The following is a 16,394-nucleotide window of genomic DNA, read 5'->3' as shown; positions in this document are numbered from 1 at the left end:
AAGAGGATTAGACAAAGCGAGAATAAAGCTTAATAGGGAAGTATCTCGCTTTGTGGGAAGGAATGGGGGGGTCGCGGTGCGACACATAGACCTAGAGTCTGGCAGGGGGAATTATTGGAGACAAGATGGGGTGCATTTAAATGAGATAGGTTTGGACTTGTGGTTAGAGGCAGTTCAGGAGGGAGTGGAGCGCGCCTTGTTGTTGTGGAGGGCGGCGCAGGCTTGAGGTTTCAAGCCATGCTGGCTGTGGCGGTTAGGGAGGGGTCCTTGGAGTCAATATAAGAGGGGGTAAGGGGGGAGGCAGGGGTTAGTAGAGTTACCTCCTCCCCCCTCTGGTTAGTTTTAAATTGTAGGTGGGTCTGTCGCCTCTTGTTTGGCAGGGGGTTACCTGCTAAAGTTGTGGTTGTTAATAGCCGGGGTATGGCTAGATAGCCTCGGGGTCGGGAGGTTGGTGACTCGAGGTAAATGGCGAGTCTCCTGAGTCAGGTGATTGGAGACGGGAGGCGTAGTTTGGAAGATAGGGTTTCCCGAGTCAGGATTTTTAGGAGACGGGAGACAGTTACACCTATCTTCCTTGTTTTTTGGGTGAGGCGACAGATAATTTTGTGGGGAACTCCAAGGATCTCTCCATAGTAGTTAGGATCAGGGTTAAAAAAGTGTTATTCAGGATTTATTGTTGTATGTTATAATAAAATTGGCTGCTGTGGCCAAATTTAATCCAAAAAGAAGTTGTCGGTGTTTATTTTAGATAAGCTAGGTTAAAAGGGGTAATGGGGGGGGGGTAAGTGGTCACAGCGACGACTCCGTTGTACCTAGTCATGTAGCTTATAGCGGTTTAGAGATTTATTAGAGATCTCCTGTGTGATCGTTGTCCGGGTCTCCTGGACTCATGGTTAGTGTAGGGAATAGCGGTATAACCAGGAGCTTAGAAGTTCGCCCGCTAGCTTCACGTTTTGTCTAAAATGTCAAGTAATACCTGTTCTTTATAATCAGCCTATCTGTTAGTAGTGGTTGCATTTTTGGCTTCTGTATGCAGTGTTTTCTATCTCTGTGTATTCTGTTCCGTCTGTTATATGCCATGCGTGTGTCCTGTTCTGTGGCTCCTAGGATCAGCTATGGCCCAGTTCCGAAGACCGCTGGGCCACCCTCTTATTTGGGCGATGTCTACGCTTAGGTTGGGCCACTGTCGACCCCCCCCCCCCCCCCTTTTAGCACAGGGTCAGTGGCATGGATTCCATGTGAATTTCCTGTGTGCATGTATACTACTAGACTACTAGTCCTTTGGTCACGATGGTGTTGGCAGTCTGCTAAATCTGCCCACACGATCATAACAGTCTGTTCAGAAAGCCACATAGTACTGATTACATTTTGGGTCCCATTTGTGCATACTAACATAACATTAGGGCCACAATGGGTACATTTCTGAAAACAATACAAACAGGGGTATCCATTTTGGGGTGTCAGTGCACATGAAAATGATTTTGGGGGAAAAAATTTTAGAATAGCACATTACCCGAACACATTAAAAAAAAAAAAATCTAAATTGCATTAATTCCTGAAAATGTGGGATCTAAATAATGTGGCGCGCATGCGCAGAAGCCGGCGAGCCCGGCAAATTCAAAATCTCCCTGCACCCGGCTGTCACAGATAGCCGAGTGCAGGGAGATATGACTGGGATAACGGTGATCATATAAAGTTAAAAAGTAAAAAAAAAAAAAAAGTTAAAAGTTTAAAAAGTTAAAGTTTCATCTCCCCTTACGGATCGTATCCGTAAGGGGGATGAAATTACGTACCCAAGGTCCCGGATTTGTTCCCTGGTGGGATGTTGATCCGTGGACCTTACCCCAGCTTCTGCGCATGCGCCCGTCAGCATGATGGCGGACGCATGCGCAAAAGTGAAAGATTGCCCAATAAATGTAACATCTCCCTGCTGCTGGCTACCAAAGGTCGCCAAGAGCCTGGAGATGTCATGGGGAGCCGCGGTATACGGTTACTGGTCACGTGATCGCCGTTATCCAATGCATAATGGCGATCACGTAAAAGTTCTTTAAAAAGTGGCAGTTTCATCTCCCCTCACCGAAGCGATCGGTGAGAGGAGATGAAACATCTTCTCGGAGGCTTCCGCATTTGAATCCAGATGCGATTATCCTCCATGGATCCTGCCAGCTCCTGGGTATGCGCCCGCCGGCAAAATGCCAGACACATTCGCAGGAGCTGGGGAGCCCAGGAAATTTTAAATCTCCTTGCTCCCAGCGACCAATGGTTGCTGCGTGCTTGGAGCAGTGACCGGGGGCCTCGTTGAGCGGTCCCCGGTCACATGATAAAGTAGCAAACTAACATTAGGCCGGTCACACATGACCGGAGAGGAATTACGGGTTCTGCATGCGCTTGATCAACGGTAATCCACGGATCAATCGTATGCATTGGATTACACAATTCCCCCCAATTAGCGGGTCGGAATTGCGTAATCCACTCGCAGAAACCACACACACATATATACACACACACACACAAGGCTCTCACCCTGCAGCTGCTCCTCCTCAGCGATGCTCTCCTTGCTGCAGAGATCATGTTCTCTGCACTCCCCTTCCCTCCTCCGCGGCCGTTGTCAGTCTGCTATCGGCACTCCTCTATTACTGTCTGCATTAGACAGAACAAGCCGAGAGCAGACTGCCTACTGACAGCAGCACGGAGGAGTGAGGGAACTTACTGCATAGGCGGCGGGCCGGATTCGGCCCGCGGGCATTGTTTGACACCTGTGCTCTAGATCATACAAACTTCTAGGCTGTGGGAGTTGCCGTCCTAAATGCGCAGACCGGTGCCAGCGGCCGGCGAGTGACGTTTCTGTGTGGGGCTCTGCGATCCCCGCACAGAAATAGAGCATGCCGCGGTTTGTTTTCCACGTGTGATTTCGCGCGGACAAACCGAGGCCGTCTGCCTAGGATTGCGTTTTCTAACGCAATCCTATAGCAGCTTCCATGGGTGGAAATTCTGCGGGAAATCCGGCAGCGGAATTTCCGCCCGTGTGCAGGGGCCTAGGGCTGCTCTAAGACGTGCATTCAGAAAACACAGCTTAAAATCGTGGGTTTTTTACCTCAATTTTGAGCAGCACTTTTGAACGCATGGTAAAGCGGTTTTAATGCACCCCACAATTGTGATGGGTGGGGAGGTGCGTTAGAAAACGCAAATACAGGACAGATAGCGCTTAAAAATCACCGCTTCCGAGCTCACGTCTGAGTAATCGCATTCAAATCAATGGAAGCAGTATACCGCAATAAAAAGCGGTGTGTGTGTGTGATTTTCATCTAGTGCAGGAAACGCGGTAATAGGGCTAATTCATGTATGGAAATTCGTTTTGCAGCTGTATGCAGCATGATTTAGGTATGGGTACGCGGTGAGAAAGGTAAGGGGGGGCCCTGAGCTGAACTTTTGCACCCGGGCCCTTGAGCCTTTAGGTACGCCCCTGACCCTAAGGGTGTTTCTCACCTCATCTTTCTGCGTTTTATATACAAAAATGACAGGAAAGGGTTGTGACCCGGCGGCCGTCGCAGGGAGAAGATGACCATCGCCACTGTATGCCACGGAAAGGGGTGAACGCGCGTGTGAACTGGCATTTCAAGCGCAACCCGATTACTGTAAACCTTGTTTATGCACAAATACGCTCCACTGCGACAATAGTCTTGGCGTGTACACTCGTCTGCCGAAGCCCTAGGGCCTCTTTCACACGGCGTGCTAAATTTAGCAGAAAAGCGGTCGCAGAAACCGCAATGATTTTTACATGCATTTGCGCTCCCGATATTCCATTAGAGTCTAAGGGGGTAAGCAAATTCGCTCTCATATGCATAAAATTGCGCCGAGGGCTCCTTCACACGAATGTACTTTAGTCCCCTTATAGTTCTGATCCCAGGAATGCACAAAAATAAAGACTGAAAAACTGGTTGCTCATTAGTGCTTAAACCAGGTCAGTCATGAAGGAGTTAACTGCGGGCATTCACTGCTGGTCAGTGAGGTTACAGATGGAGGGTTGTTAGGTGAATTGCATGTAAATCTGCAATAGTTTGGGGGACTCCCAGCAGACAGAGGGGTTCTCCTCCAGCAAGCAGGCAGCACATGGTTAACTACCTAAGCCGGGTGCGGGTGAATGCAACGCTTGTATGAAAGAGGCCTAAAGCTGCGGGGGGGGTTTTCTCCCCCCTTCCCCCATGCACAGATATACGTTGTCCTCGTGTGCAGGGGGGGGGGGATGGAAGAGCCAGGAGCAGGAACTGAGCTCCCGCCCCCCCCTCTCTGCCTCCTCTCCGCCCCTCTGCACTATTTGCAATGGGGAGAGGTGGGGCAGGGGCGGGGCTAATTCTCGGAACTTAGCCCCGCCCTGCCTCTTCCCATTGCAAATAGTGCAGAGGGGCGGAGAGGGGGACGGGAGCTCAGTTCCTTCTCCTGGCTCTTCCATCCTCCCCCCCCCCCCCCCCTGCACATTACATAGAGAACGCCCACAAGTGACCCCATTTTGAAAACTAGACCCCAGAACAAATTTATCTAGGGGTGTACTGCACATTTTGACCCCACAGCTTTTAAATGAATTCAAGCAAAGCAAAAGGAAAAAAATTGTGATTTTCGTTTTTTGGCAATTTTGTCATTTTAAAAACAGCATTTTTGTACAGCACACACATGAATTAAGATTTGCACCCCAAAATAGATACCCCTGTTTGTCCAGTGTTCAGAGACATACCCATTGTGGCCCTAATCTTATGTCTGGATGCACAAAGGGGCCCAAAATGTAAGGAGTAGTCGGTGGCTTTCAGAACTGAAATTTAGCATGAAGGGGATTTCGGCCCCATAGCACACTTGTAGAGCCCTTGAGCGGCCAAAACGACAGAGAACCCCTACAAATGACCCCATTTTGAAAACTAGACCCCTTAACGAATTCATCTAGTGGTGTACTGCGTATTTTTACCGCACAATTTTTGAATAAATCTAAGCAGTAGGAAAAATTTCAATTTTCATTATTTTGGCAGTTGTATCAATTTAATCGGACGTAAAAACACTATGGGCTGGTCGTTAAGGGGTTAAACCATCGGATGGTTGGCTCTGAGCCAGTCATATATGTATCTCATGGGCTAGAGATGTACCTTGAAGCTTCTAGGGCCCTAACAGGGCTTTCCCCACCATGTGCCATTTATAATACTAGTGTGGCAGGAGAGTGACTGCCACCTCTGTACACCTTATTTCTCTATCAAGGAGTACAGTCATTGCCTCTAGGGAGTACTTAGTCTGTCCTGGTATTGTGATGAAGGTAGGTACAACACATAGTGCCATGATAACCTTTGCTGAATTTTTAAGTAATTTATTTGAGAAGGGAATACTTGGCCAAGGAATGTTGGAAAACCCTATTCTAGATGCTCATGGTCTGCTTGTATCTTGTGCGCACTCTTCTCTGAACACACACCCTTAGGGCTAATTCACATGGACATATGTCTCCCAATGTGAAAAATACATGCGTAGTAAGCAGTGCTAAAAGCCCACTGATTTGTCTAGGGCTTCTCACACCAGCGTTTTTTATTCACGTCTGTGGAAAAAAAATTGCACCGTGTCCTATTTTGGTGCGGAATATGCACCTTATCTAGTTTTTGGGGATTTAACAGGCGTAGTAAATGTGCATATGAAAAATACGTGGGACACATACTCCCGTCTGAGTGAGCCCTTAATCTATGGGGGTTTGCCTTTGTTTCCGCAGGAGAAATCAGCTTGTCCAGGCCTGTCTGTTTCCTTCGGGGATGCTAGGATATTCTAGGATATATATATATATTTATGCATATGCATATAGTCGCTTATAAATTATATTGGAAAATTGTAATTTTTGATTATACAAGGTATTACTTTTATTTGCTGAGATTGAAATACCCTTCTAAGCCTTCAGTCACAGATGTAAAAGAATTTGGCGGAAATAACAGTGACAACGAACATAGTGGCGGACATAATAGGTAACGCCACCACCACAGCGGGGAAAATATCTATATTATACTATCACATACAGGACACGATCAATACATGCAACCCGATACCAACAAAAGCAAAATGGTGGATCATGTGAGCGGGAACCGCATACAGCGGCTCCCGGTGACAGCTCCCTGCTCTCGGCTACTCATTCTAGTCGAGAGCAGGGAATTTTTAAATTTCCCGGGCCTCCCGGCTCTCTGTGCATGCGCGTGACGTAATGCGTCTGGCGCGCACGCGCAGACGCCGGCGGCAGTGCCGGGGAGAAGACAGAAGGATCCGGACGCTGCGGAGGACCGGAGGTGAGTACTCTCAGCTCCCCTTACGGATCCGATCCGTAAGGGGAGCTGAAACTTTAATTGCTTTTAACTTTCCATTGAGTTTAACGCGATCGCGTGATCGGGGGTGGGGTCCCGCGGCCCGGGATGACAGCTCCATGCTGTCCAATCACAGCAATCTATTGCTGGAGGAGAGTTCTCAAACCTCGCTTACAGCAATAGATCATTTGTCAGTGCAGGGGAAGCCCGGGCCGCTGCCCATTCATTTCAATGGGTGACACAGGGCTGAAAACGTCCCAAAATAGAACATGCAACGCTGTTAAAGCGCAGCGTTGAAGACACAGCATTTTTAGCCTTGTGTGAGCAGCCCCATTGAAATGTATGGGTGCGTTGTACAGCGTTTAGCGCAGCACTAAAAACTGTACAAAAACACCTGTGTGAGGGAGGTCCAAGGGTCCTTTTACACAAAACGAGTGTCAGGCAAACAATGCCCGACATTCATCCCTGTGGTGCTCGCTCTGCACAGGAGCGAGCATTGCTGGATCGCTGACAGCGCAGCCAGCAGGGAGGCGGGGCAGCTGGAGGAGAGTTCTGCTCACCTCCATTCACTGTAAGCAGCAGACGTTCAGTACTGGACGGCTGCTGCTTACACCGAGAAATGTGTTTGGATTTTAAGCTGCTTAAAAGTGAACAACTGGACGATTCTGATCCAGTCGTTCAGTTTCTGCATGTTTTTACATGGGACAATTATCGTTCAAAACCCCGCGGGAGAACACAAGCTACTTACTATTGACATCGTGTGACATTAGGCCCGTCTGTTGGTCGAACTCAGATCTTAGGAACGAAAATGTCCAAGTCACCTAAAAATATGTATGGAATTAGTCTAACGAGTTCTGGATGTGTTCCTTTCCTGCGCAATTACGCAGCGTATCACGCACCTCCTGGCATATCACATGTATATTTGTGCATCCCCATTGACTTCTATGGGGACTTTTGGTGTGCAAAAGTGCCGCAAAATAGAGTATGCTGCATATTTTTTTTTGCATGAAATGTAAAGATGCGCACTTGTGAACGAACCCGTTCATTAGGGCTCTATTCGCTGCATAAATGCGCACACAAACACACCGATGTGAAGCCAGGCTTAAGAGTTCCTTCACATGGACATTTACACGCGTGTGTTAGCATGCGCAAACTTTCTGAGCACAATATGCAGAGAATAAAACCCATTGATTTCAACGGATTGGTTTTCGTTTCCTTTTTTTGCCCAAATGCGAAAAAACTGCTGCATGCTCTACTTTTGTGTGCATTTAAAGTCTGTTAAAAAGAAAGCATAGGTTAGTTTTTAAAAAGCACATTGCACTTACCTGCATCAGCGTTCTGCAGCTTCTTCTATTCTTCTTTTAAAGATGGCGCCGCTGGTCTTCTCCCACGGTGGACCGCGGGTCTTCTCCCATGGTGCACCGTGGATTTTCTTCTCCTTCCTTGCGTTCCATTGCCGATTCCAGCCTCCTGATTGGCTGGAATCGGCACACGTGACGGGGCGGAGCTACGATGACGACGCGGTGAGCAGCTCTCCGGCACGAGCGGCCCCATTCACCAGGCAGAAGACCGCACAGCGCAAGCGCGTCTAAAAAAGCAAGAAGCCAGCGAAATTAGACGGAGCCATGGAGACGGGGACGCCAGCAACGGAGCAGGTAAGTGAATAACTTCTGTATGGCTCATATTTAACCCCTTAGTGACCAAGCCTGTTTGCGCCTTAATGACCAGGCCAAATTTTCCAAATCTGACATGTGTCACTTTAACATGGAAAAACACCAGAAAGGTTTTGCATATCCAAGCGATTCTGACATTGTTTTTTCGCCACATGTTGTGCTTCATTTAGGCGGAAAAAATAGACCGATAGAAATTGTGTTTATTTATTAAAAGCGCCACAATTGGGAAAATTTTGAAAAAAATCGTCATTTTTTCACATTTCCAACTGCAATATCTTAAATATGTGCAAACATAATATAGAAATTTTTGCTAAGATTTATATTTCCACCCGTTTACTTTATTTTGGGCGCACATTGGAAAAACTTTCGTTTTTTTTTTAACTATTTAGGAGACGTACAAATTTAACATTACTTTTTAGCATTTTGAGGAACACTTTGTTTTTCTATACCAAGCCGAGATTGGAAAGGCTCATGAGTGTCAGAATAATAGATACCCCCCCAAATGACCTCATTTTAAAAACTACACCCCTTAATGTATTCACTGAGGGGTGTCATGAGTATTTTGACCCCACAGTTTTTTTTCAGGAATTAATTCAATTTAGAGGAGAAAAAGTAAAATTTCATATTTTTGCAAATCTGTTATTTTAAAGACATATTTTTTTCCTATAGTTTACATGAAAATCAGGATTTACACCCCAAAATGGATACCCCTATTTCTCCCGTGTTCAGAAATATACCCATTGTGGCCCTATTGTTATATCTGAGTCCACAACGGGGCCCAAAATGAAAGGAGTAGTCAGTGTCTTTCAAAACAGAAATTTTGCTTGAAGTCCTTTTAGGCCCCATAGCACACATGTAGAGTTCTTGAGCGCCCAAAACAATAGAAACCCCCCACAAATGACCCCATTTTGAAAACTAGACCCCTTAAGGAATTTATCTAGGGGTGTACTGCATATTTTGACCCCACAGTTTTTGAATGAATTCAAACCAAGCAAAAGGAAAAAATTGTGATTTTCGTTTTTTCGGCAATTCTGTCATTTTAAAAACAGCTTTTTTTGTACAGCACACATATGAAGGAAGACTTGCACCCAAAAATGGATACCCGTTTGTCCCGTGTTCAGAGACATACCCATTGTGGCCCTAATCTTATGTCTGGATACACAACGGGGCCCAAAATAAAAGGAGTAATCGGTGGCTTTCAGAACATAGATTTTGCTTGAAGTCCTTTTAGGCCCCATTGCCCACTTGTAGAGTTCTTGAGCGCCCAAAACCATATAGAACCCCCACAAATGACCCCATTTTAAAAACTAGACCCCTTAACGAATTTATCTAGGGATGTACTGCATATTTTGACCCCACAGTTTTTGAATAAATTCAAGCAAAGCAAAAGGAAAAAAATAGGATTTTCATTTTTTGGGCTATTGTGTCAATTTAAAAACAGTTTTTTTTGTACAGCACACATATAAATGAAGGCTTTCACCCCAAAATCGATACCCCTGTTTGTCCCGTGTTCAGAAACATACCCATTGTGGCCCTAATAGACTTACAGGACCCATGGCTAGGCCTACAATGAAAGGAATACCCGTTGGATTTCAGGGTACCACTGAATAAATTTCAGGCCCCATTGCCCACTTATAGAGCCATTGAGCGGCCAAAACTATAAAGAACCCCCTCAAATGACTAGTGGGTTTTCATGAGGGAAATGTGGCGACCTGGGGTTACATGCAGGGAGTGTGGTGACGGTACGGTTACATGCAGGGAGTGTGGAGACGGTGGGGTTACATGCTGGGAGTGTGGTGGCGGTACGGTTACATAAGGGCGGTGTGGTGATGGTGGGGTTACATGCGGGGAGTGTGGTGACGGTGTGGTTACATGCTGGGGAGTGTATTGACGGTGCGTTTACATGCGGGGAGTGCACAGTGGGAGCTGGCTGGGGCTCACAGCAATCTATGCTGACCGTGGCATGTAAAGGGTTTATAGAGGGAGCTGGCTGGGACTGACAGCAATCTATGCTGACTGTGGCATGTAAAGGGTTCGCAGAGGGAGCTGGCTGGGACTGACAGCAATCTATGCTGACTGGGCATGTAAAAGGTTTACAGAGGGAGCTGGCTGGGACTGACAGCCATCTATGCTGACCGCGGCATGTGAAGGGAGCACAGAGGGAGCTGGCTGGGACTGACAGCAATCTACGCTGATCGCGACATGTAAAGGGTTCGCAGAGGGAGCTGGCTGGGACTGACAGCAATCTACGCTGATCGCGACATGTAAAGGGTTCACAGTGGGAGCTGGCTGGGATTGAAAGCAATAAATGCTGACCACGGCATGTAAAGGGTTTACAGAGGGAGCTAGCTGGGGCTGACAGCAATCTATGCTGACCGTGACATGTAAAGGGTTCACAGAGGGAGCTGGCTGGGGCTGACAGCAATCTATGCTGACCGTGGCATGTAAAAGGTTTACAGAGGGAGCTGGCTGGGGCTGACAGCAATCTATGCTGACCGCGGCATATAAAGGGAGCACAGTGGGAGCTGGCTTGGGCTGACAGCAATCTATGCTGACCGTGGAATGTAAAGGGTTCACAGTGGGAGCTGGTTGGGACTGACAGCAATCTATGCTGACCGTGGAATGTAAAGGGTACAATAGTGTCGCATCTGTAAGAAGTCCCCGCGCTGCACGCAGATGGCGCAGAGCGGTGCAGTTGGGGCCGCGCCATGTCCGCTAGGTGCTGTTGGAGAACCCCCACAAATGACCCTGTTTAAAAAAACTAGACCCCTTAACGAATTCCTCTAGGGCTGTGCTGCGTATTTTGACCCACAGTATTTGAATGAATCTGAGCAAAGCAGAAGGAAAAAAGTTAAAGTTGTACTACCTCTAGCTTGGATACAAAATGTGAAACAGACCCTGTTGTATCGCCTCTAGCTTGGCTACAAGACGTGATATGGGTGGGCAAGCTGCCACTTGGGATGCATTATGCATTGACACTTGGGGGTCAGGATAACAGCATGCTGACAATAGAGGGCAATGTATAGCTTTATGTCTTTGGTGATGTTAAATTCATTCTCTGTGGCTGATTTTACACAAGTGAGCACTATATCAGCCCGAGAAACTCAAACCAATATCTCGCATGGCAAATATGCGAGTGTGTCTGCCAGTGCAGTGCGCCTTGTAAGAACAATGCATTGCGATGTGTGTATGTGTGTAAAATATATACACATACATACACACATACATATACAAACACAAACACACACCGCTGTAGGAGCAACTGTAAAAAACAAAATAAATGGTGGGAATATGGCGGCCGCCTGATCTTTTACGCACATAGTATTCATAGGGGAGGTCCTATATTTTCTCGGTCAAGTATTAACGGGAGAGAATACTGCTGGTGAAAACGAAACCACAGAAATCTTAGGCTTAGTTTTGTCCCAATATACGGCCGTGACAATCACCAGCGATGCTTTTTTTTTAGAGGATTAAATCGCATCGCTGCCGCGCACATTAAAAACCGCATGTTTTTGTTTAACGCGCAAGTCGGTAGGACTTTCCAATGTTAACATGCAGCGCATATTTTTCGCCTTGTGATGCGATAAAACGCAGCCTCCATAGGATTACATGGGAGATTTTAAAAAACGCACTGCGCAGAAGGACACAGCAGGCTGTGATTTTCTCTCTCAACATCACATCAGTGAAAACCTTGCTGAAGGGAAGGGAACCGTTGGGAATCATTGGCTGCGAAATCTGCTTTTTTTTCAATAACCAACGCATCGGTTAAAAATGGCGCGATTTTACCCGCCGGTTTGAAACCACCCTAGAGAAAAATAGGGCAAAAAGATGGAGAACTGGGAGGTGACCCGCTAATCTCTATGGTGCTGTAAGTTTGGGTAAATCCAATAGGTGGTGCAGCACGTTTCTGTAAAACCAACAGAGGGCGCTGCAATGTTACTGTAGAAACCAATGGACAGCATGGCAGGTAGCTATACATAAACTATACAAAATGTGATTGGTTGCTGCTGCTGCCGCCATTTTTTTAAAAGGTACGCTCAGTTCTTTCATAGAGAACAAGAAGGTAGGTACTTACAATTCAGGTAGGTAGGTTCAGTTTGGGCCTGGGAGAGACTCCAGTGGAGACTGACGGAAAAATGGCTGCTTACAACCTGTGGTCCTTGTTTCGGGTGCGCGTGTCACCATCGATCTAATGCATCTTACTGCATAGATATATATCTAGCTATAAAAATAGATAGTTATATATCAATATAGATATTTCTAAAAATATCTAGCTTTACGTATAAATTTAAACTTCTATAGTTATGGTTTTGTAAGGCTGAAAACAGACATACAGAATTTGTATTATTATCAGCATTATTCTTATAATTGCCATTGATGTTATTCCAGGGTCAGGTAATACACTGCATGAGGCTTTGACCAATTTTTACTATTTTAGGTAAAAAGCTGCATTGACTGCACTTCTGCATTTAGTGCGATATGGTAGGACTGCAAGCAAAGCCTGAGACAAGATCTTGGTGCGCCCCATGACAATACATATCAGGTAGGTATCCTGCCCTAGAGGTATGAAGGCACCATACAGCAGCACTCATCTGTAATCCAACCTGCAGGGACATTGTGTGCTGCTGTAATGCCCCAAAGTTACTGTAAGATTCTATTGCTTTACTGGTTTTTGCTTTTTTTGGTGTTTTTTATCTTTCATCCCAGTGCTACAAAGACCGAGGACAGAAAGCTCTGGCACTGAAATACTGTGATGAGGCTTCAGCCATGCCACCGGTTACTAAAGAGGTGAGGACTGTCAGTAGTAACGTGGTAACACAATTCAACTGTTCATTTCAGCCATTAATTTACTGACCTACTCCACTGCTTACTGTATTGATTCTCTAGAATAGAGCCTCCATAGCCGCCTGTTCCCCATCTTCTATACTAGAAGCTAGAAGTGGTACAACGCAGTACTAGAGTCCCCTTGCCTGTCCTTATCTTATCTTTTATCCAAGCTACAAGGCGTACAACAGGGTACTAGAGCCTCCATTCCCATCTGTATAACCTCTTGTATCCAAGCTAGAAGTGGTACAACAGGACACCAGAGCCTCCTTGCCCACGTTTCATGTTTTGTCACCAGCTGCTTCCTTTGGGTAAGTGAGAATAGTGAGAATTTTGGCCCATGTGAAAGTGCAATTACTGTATGCTAAACTGTTCATTTTCATTACCTTCTATGACATTTATGGAAATGACACGGCACAGATTATTGTTAGGGGTTCCATCACACTCCCCTTCTGTAGCCGCACCGCCTCCACGCTCCCCTCATGTAAGCCCACTTTCCTAGTGTAACCGTATTGTCACCACACCCCCCTTATGTAACCATACCGTCTTCACACTCCCCGCATGTAACCATACCACGGTTCGAAAAGTGTCATAATAGAGCCTTAAAGGGGTTCTGTCATTAAAAACAAAAAAATATACTGTATACTTACCTATTGCTCCCCAGGGAGCCTGCTTACCTCTTCTTCTTATCCCAAATCTTCTCCTGGAGCCGCTTGTCACTTCGGTCACGTGACCTCCAGCAACCCGATTTTCCTCCATCCGGTCAAAAAGTGTACATTGCGCTACCTTCACTAGTGACGTATGCGTACATTGCCTTGTCAGGAAGCACGGAATGAAAGCAGCCGTGCGAGACAATGGCGCGACTGCGCACCCCGCACACGACTGCGCATGCAGCTATCCTGGAGATAGCTATAGTCTATGGAATATACACGGGCTTTAGCCTTGGCAGTCGTCGTCTTTAAAATCTATGTATAGCTACCTCCCATGCTGTCCATTGGTTTCTACAGTAACATTGCAGCGCCCTCTATTGGTTTTACAGAAACGTGCTGCACCTATGCTCCCTTTAATAAATGATCCCCAAATAGGGGACGTATCAGATGCAACACGCTCAGGCAGCACTCCGGGCGCACCCACAATGCTCTGAGGGAGCTGGAAGACCTTTGCATAGCCCCACCCAACGCTTTCTCAACCGCGCCCTCCCCCCTCCCCCTCACATCCTCCTCAGTCCTTCCTCTTGCACCGTGCTCACGCATCCTAGGCTTGCAGAGCCTGCAGGACTCGTCACCTCCCTACGCAGGATGGTTAAGCAGACGATGACACTAGAAGCAAGCACTAGTTTGCCTCTGAAGGTGCGTCCGTCGGTCGTTTTGAGAGATCTCTTTTGGTGGACGCATTTCGAGTGGGGACGGACGTAAACTTTTTCCCAAAAAAAGGAAAATTGGCTTCGAGCCCATAGGGCTTTATTGGCTTCCCCTGGGCTGGCATTAGTAGACCCTAGTAAGAATAAGAATAGATCAGCATGGTCATCTGAAGAAGTTAAAATGTACAGCAGGCCTTTTTTTTCCCCGCCATACATAAATAAATTCATCCATCCATCCATAACTATAGATTATATAGAGAAATAAATCTTGCTATTTGTATAGCGATAGATAGATAGATAGATAGAGTAGATTATAGACATACATTATATCCACATGATAGATTTTAGATTATTTATATCTGTGTAGATTTTATCATCTATATTAATTAGATAATCCATAGATCTATTATCTATCTATCAATCAATAGATCTATTATATAATCAACATACATTATAGAATCTACATATATACATAATACAGCTTTATGTGTTTGTGTATGTATGTAGATATATAAATATATATATATATATATATATATATCATCTAAAATCTATCTTTAATCTATATGCACAAAATCTATATAATCTATATCTACATAATTAATAAATAAATAGATAGATTCATTCATTCATACTCATTCATTCATACATACATACATACATACACACTGTATGCAAATGAGCCAGGTGTCTGGCAGGCTGATGTCACTGCATTGTGATGTCATCAATTTAGAAGTATAAATACCGGACTTGGCAGCCATGTTAGTCAGTCTCCGCTGCAGCTCGGAGACGGGAGGTGGGGGAACCCCTATCTCCTCCGAGAAGCCACAGAACTGGACCCTTTTTATTTTTAGCAGAGTGCATTTTTAATGCAGCACACAAGGGGGAGACAGCGGCCTACCAAAATCTACTGGGTCATATGACGTGGCTGGCGGTGGGCGGGGAAGCGGTTTTTACTCACTCTGAGGAGTAAAGCCCTGGGGACTGTGGACATGACAGCTCCTGGCGGAAGATGATGATTGGTATTTGTTTCGGGGGTGGGGGGAGAAAATTCCGGAATACTTATTGGGTGTCTCGTCTGAAGTTTTTGCATCTATGGTCGGGGAATGGGAGAGCCCAAATCTTATAGTTCCAGTGTATGTACAACCTTCCACGAGAGCGCGGGGACGTTACTAGTCTAAGTAAACGATGCGCATAAATGCCACAAATGTATTAACCCTTAATCGTACTGACCAGCAGATTGTGTGCCTTTAGGAAAAGCATAGGTGTACCGTCAGGTGTCACAATTGCAAACCGGCCCCTGCGGTGAGGGAACTCAGAGGCCCCCACCATATAAAGAATGTGCATGGAGTGCATTACTCCCTTGCCGCACTGCCTGTTGTGGGAGGGGGTGGAGGGTTGGCCAATGCAGTGTACAGCGCGGAGCTGGTTGATGACATCATCATTCTTCTGCTCCTGGCACCCGTGTGGTCTCCTCACACTACCAGACGCCTGTTTTGGGAGGGGTGGAGGGTCGGCCGACGCGGTGTACGGCGCGGAGTTGGATGATGACATCATCATGCTGCTCCTGGCGCCTGTGTGGTCCCTTCACACTGCCGGACGCCTGTTGTGGGAGGGGTGGAGTGTCGGCCGACGCGGTGTATGTAGTGGAGCCGGATGATGACATCATCATTCTTCTGCTCCTGGCACCTGTAGAGAGCATTGGTCCTGTTCCGGAGGGCTGGTCCCATGACTGTCATATTCTGACTGCCCTGTGTTTGTCCCCCCCTTCCCCACGGCTCAGGGGTCAATGTATTTCTTGGAAGCCCCTTGAGAACATGGCCATATGAGGCCTGGTGAAGTGTAGTTCTTATTTTCCCATCTCTCGATGCCTGTGATGTATTCCAGCATTAATGCCCGGATACATTGTGTCCTGCGGGGGGCAGATTATCTCCATATCAAACACAACGCTTGGTTTTGGAAGTTCTTTTCCCATCCCTGCATTCAGCATCCCATAACTTCTGCATCTTCCCCGGTCAGAGGTAGGTGAGGCCTTGCTTTCTACGTGACGACCTTTTTGCCCCATTTTGGGTCCATACTTTTGATCACTTAGTATTTTGCCTCCATTTATTAGAGGTTTGTCTTTTTCTCCAGTTTTTCTGTGTTTGATAGTGTATTCAGTGTATTGTACAGGCCATTACGGATATGGTGATACCAAATATGGGGGTCTTCACCCCCCCTCCCATA

This window comes from Eleutherodactylus coqui, unplaced genomic scaffold, assembly GCF_035609145.1.
Source record: "Eleutherodactylus coqui strain aEleCoq1 unplaced genomic scaffold, aEleCoq1.hap1 HAP1_SCAFFOLD_30, whole genome shotgun sequence".
Classification (NCBI taxonomy): domain Eukaryota; kingdom Metazoa; phylum Chordata; class Amphibia; order Anura; family Eleutherodactylidae; genus Eleutherodactylus; species Eleutherodactylus coqui.
Note: the sequence above shows the minus strand (reverse complement) of the source record.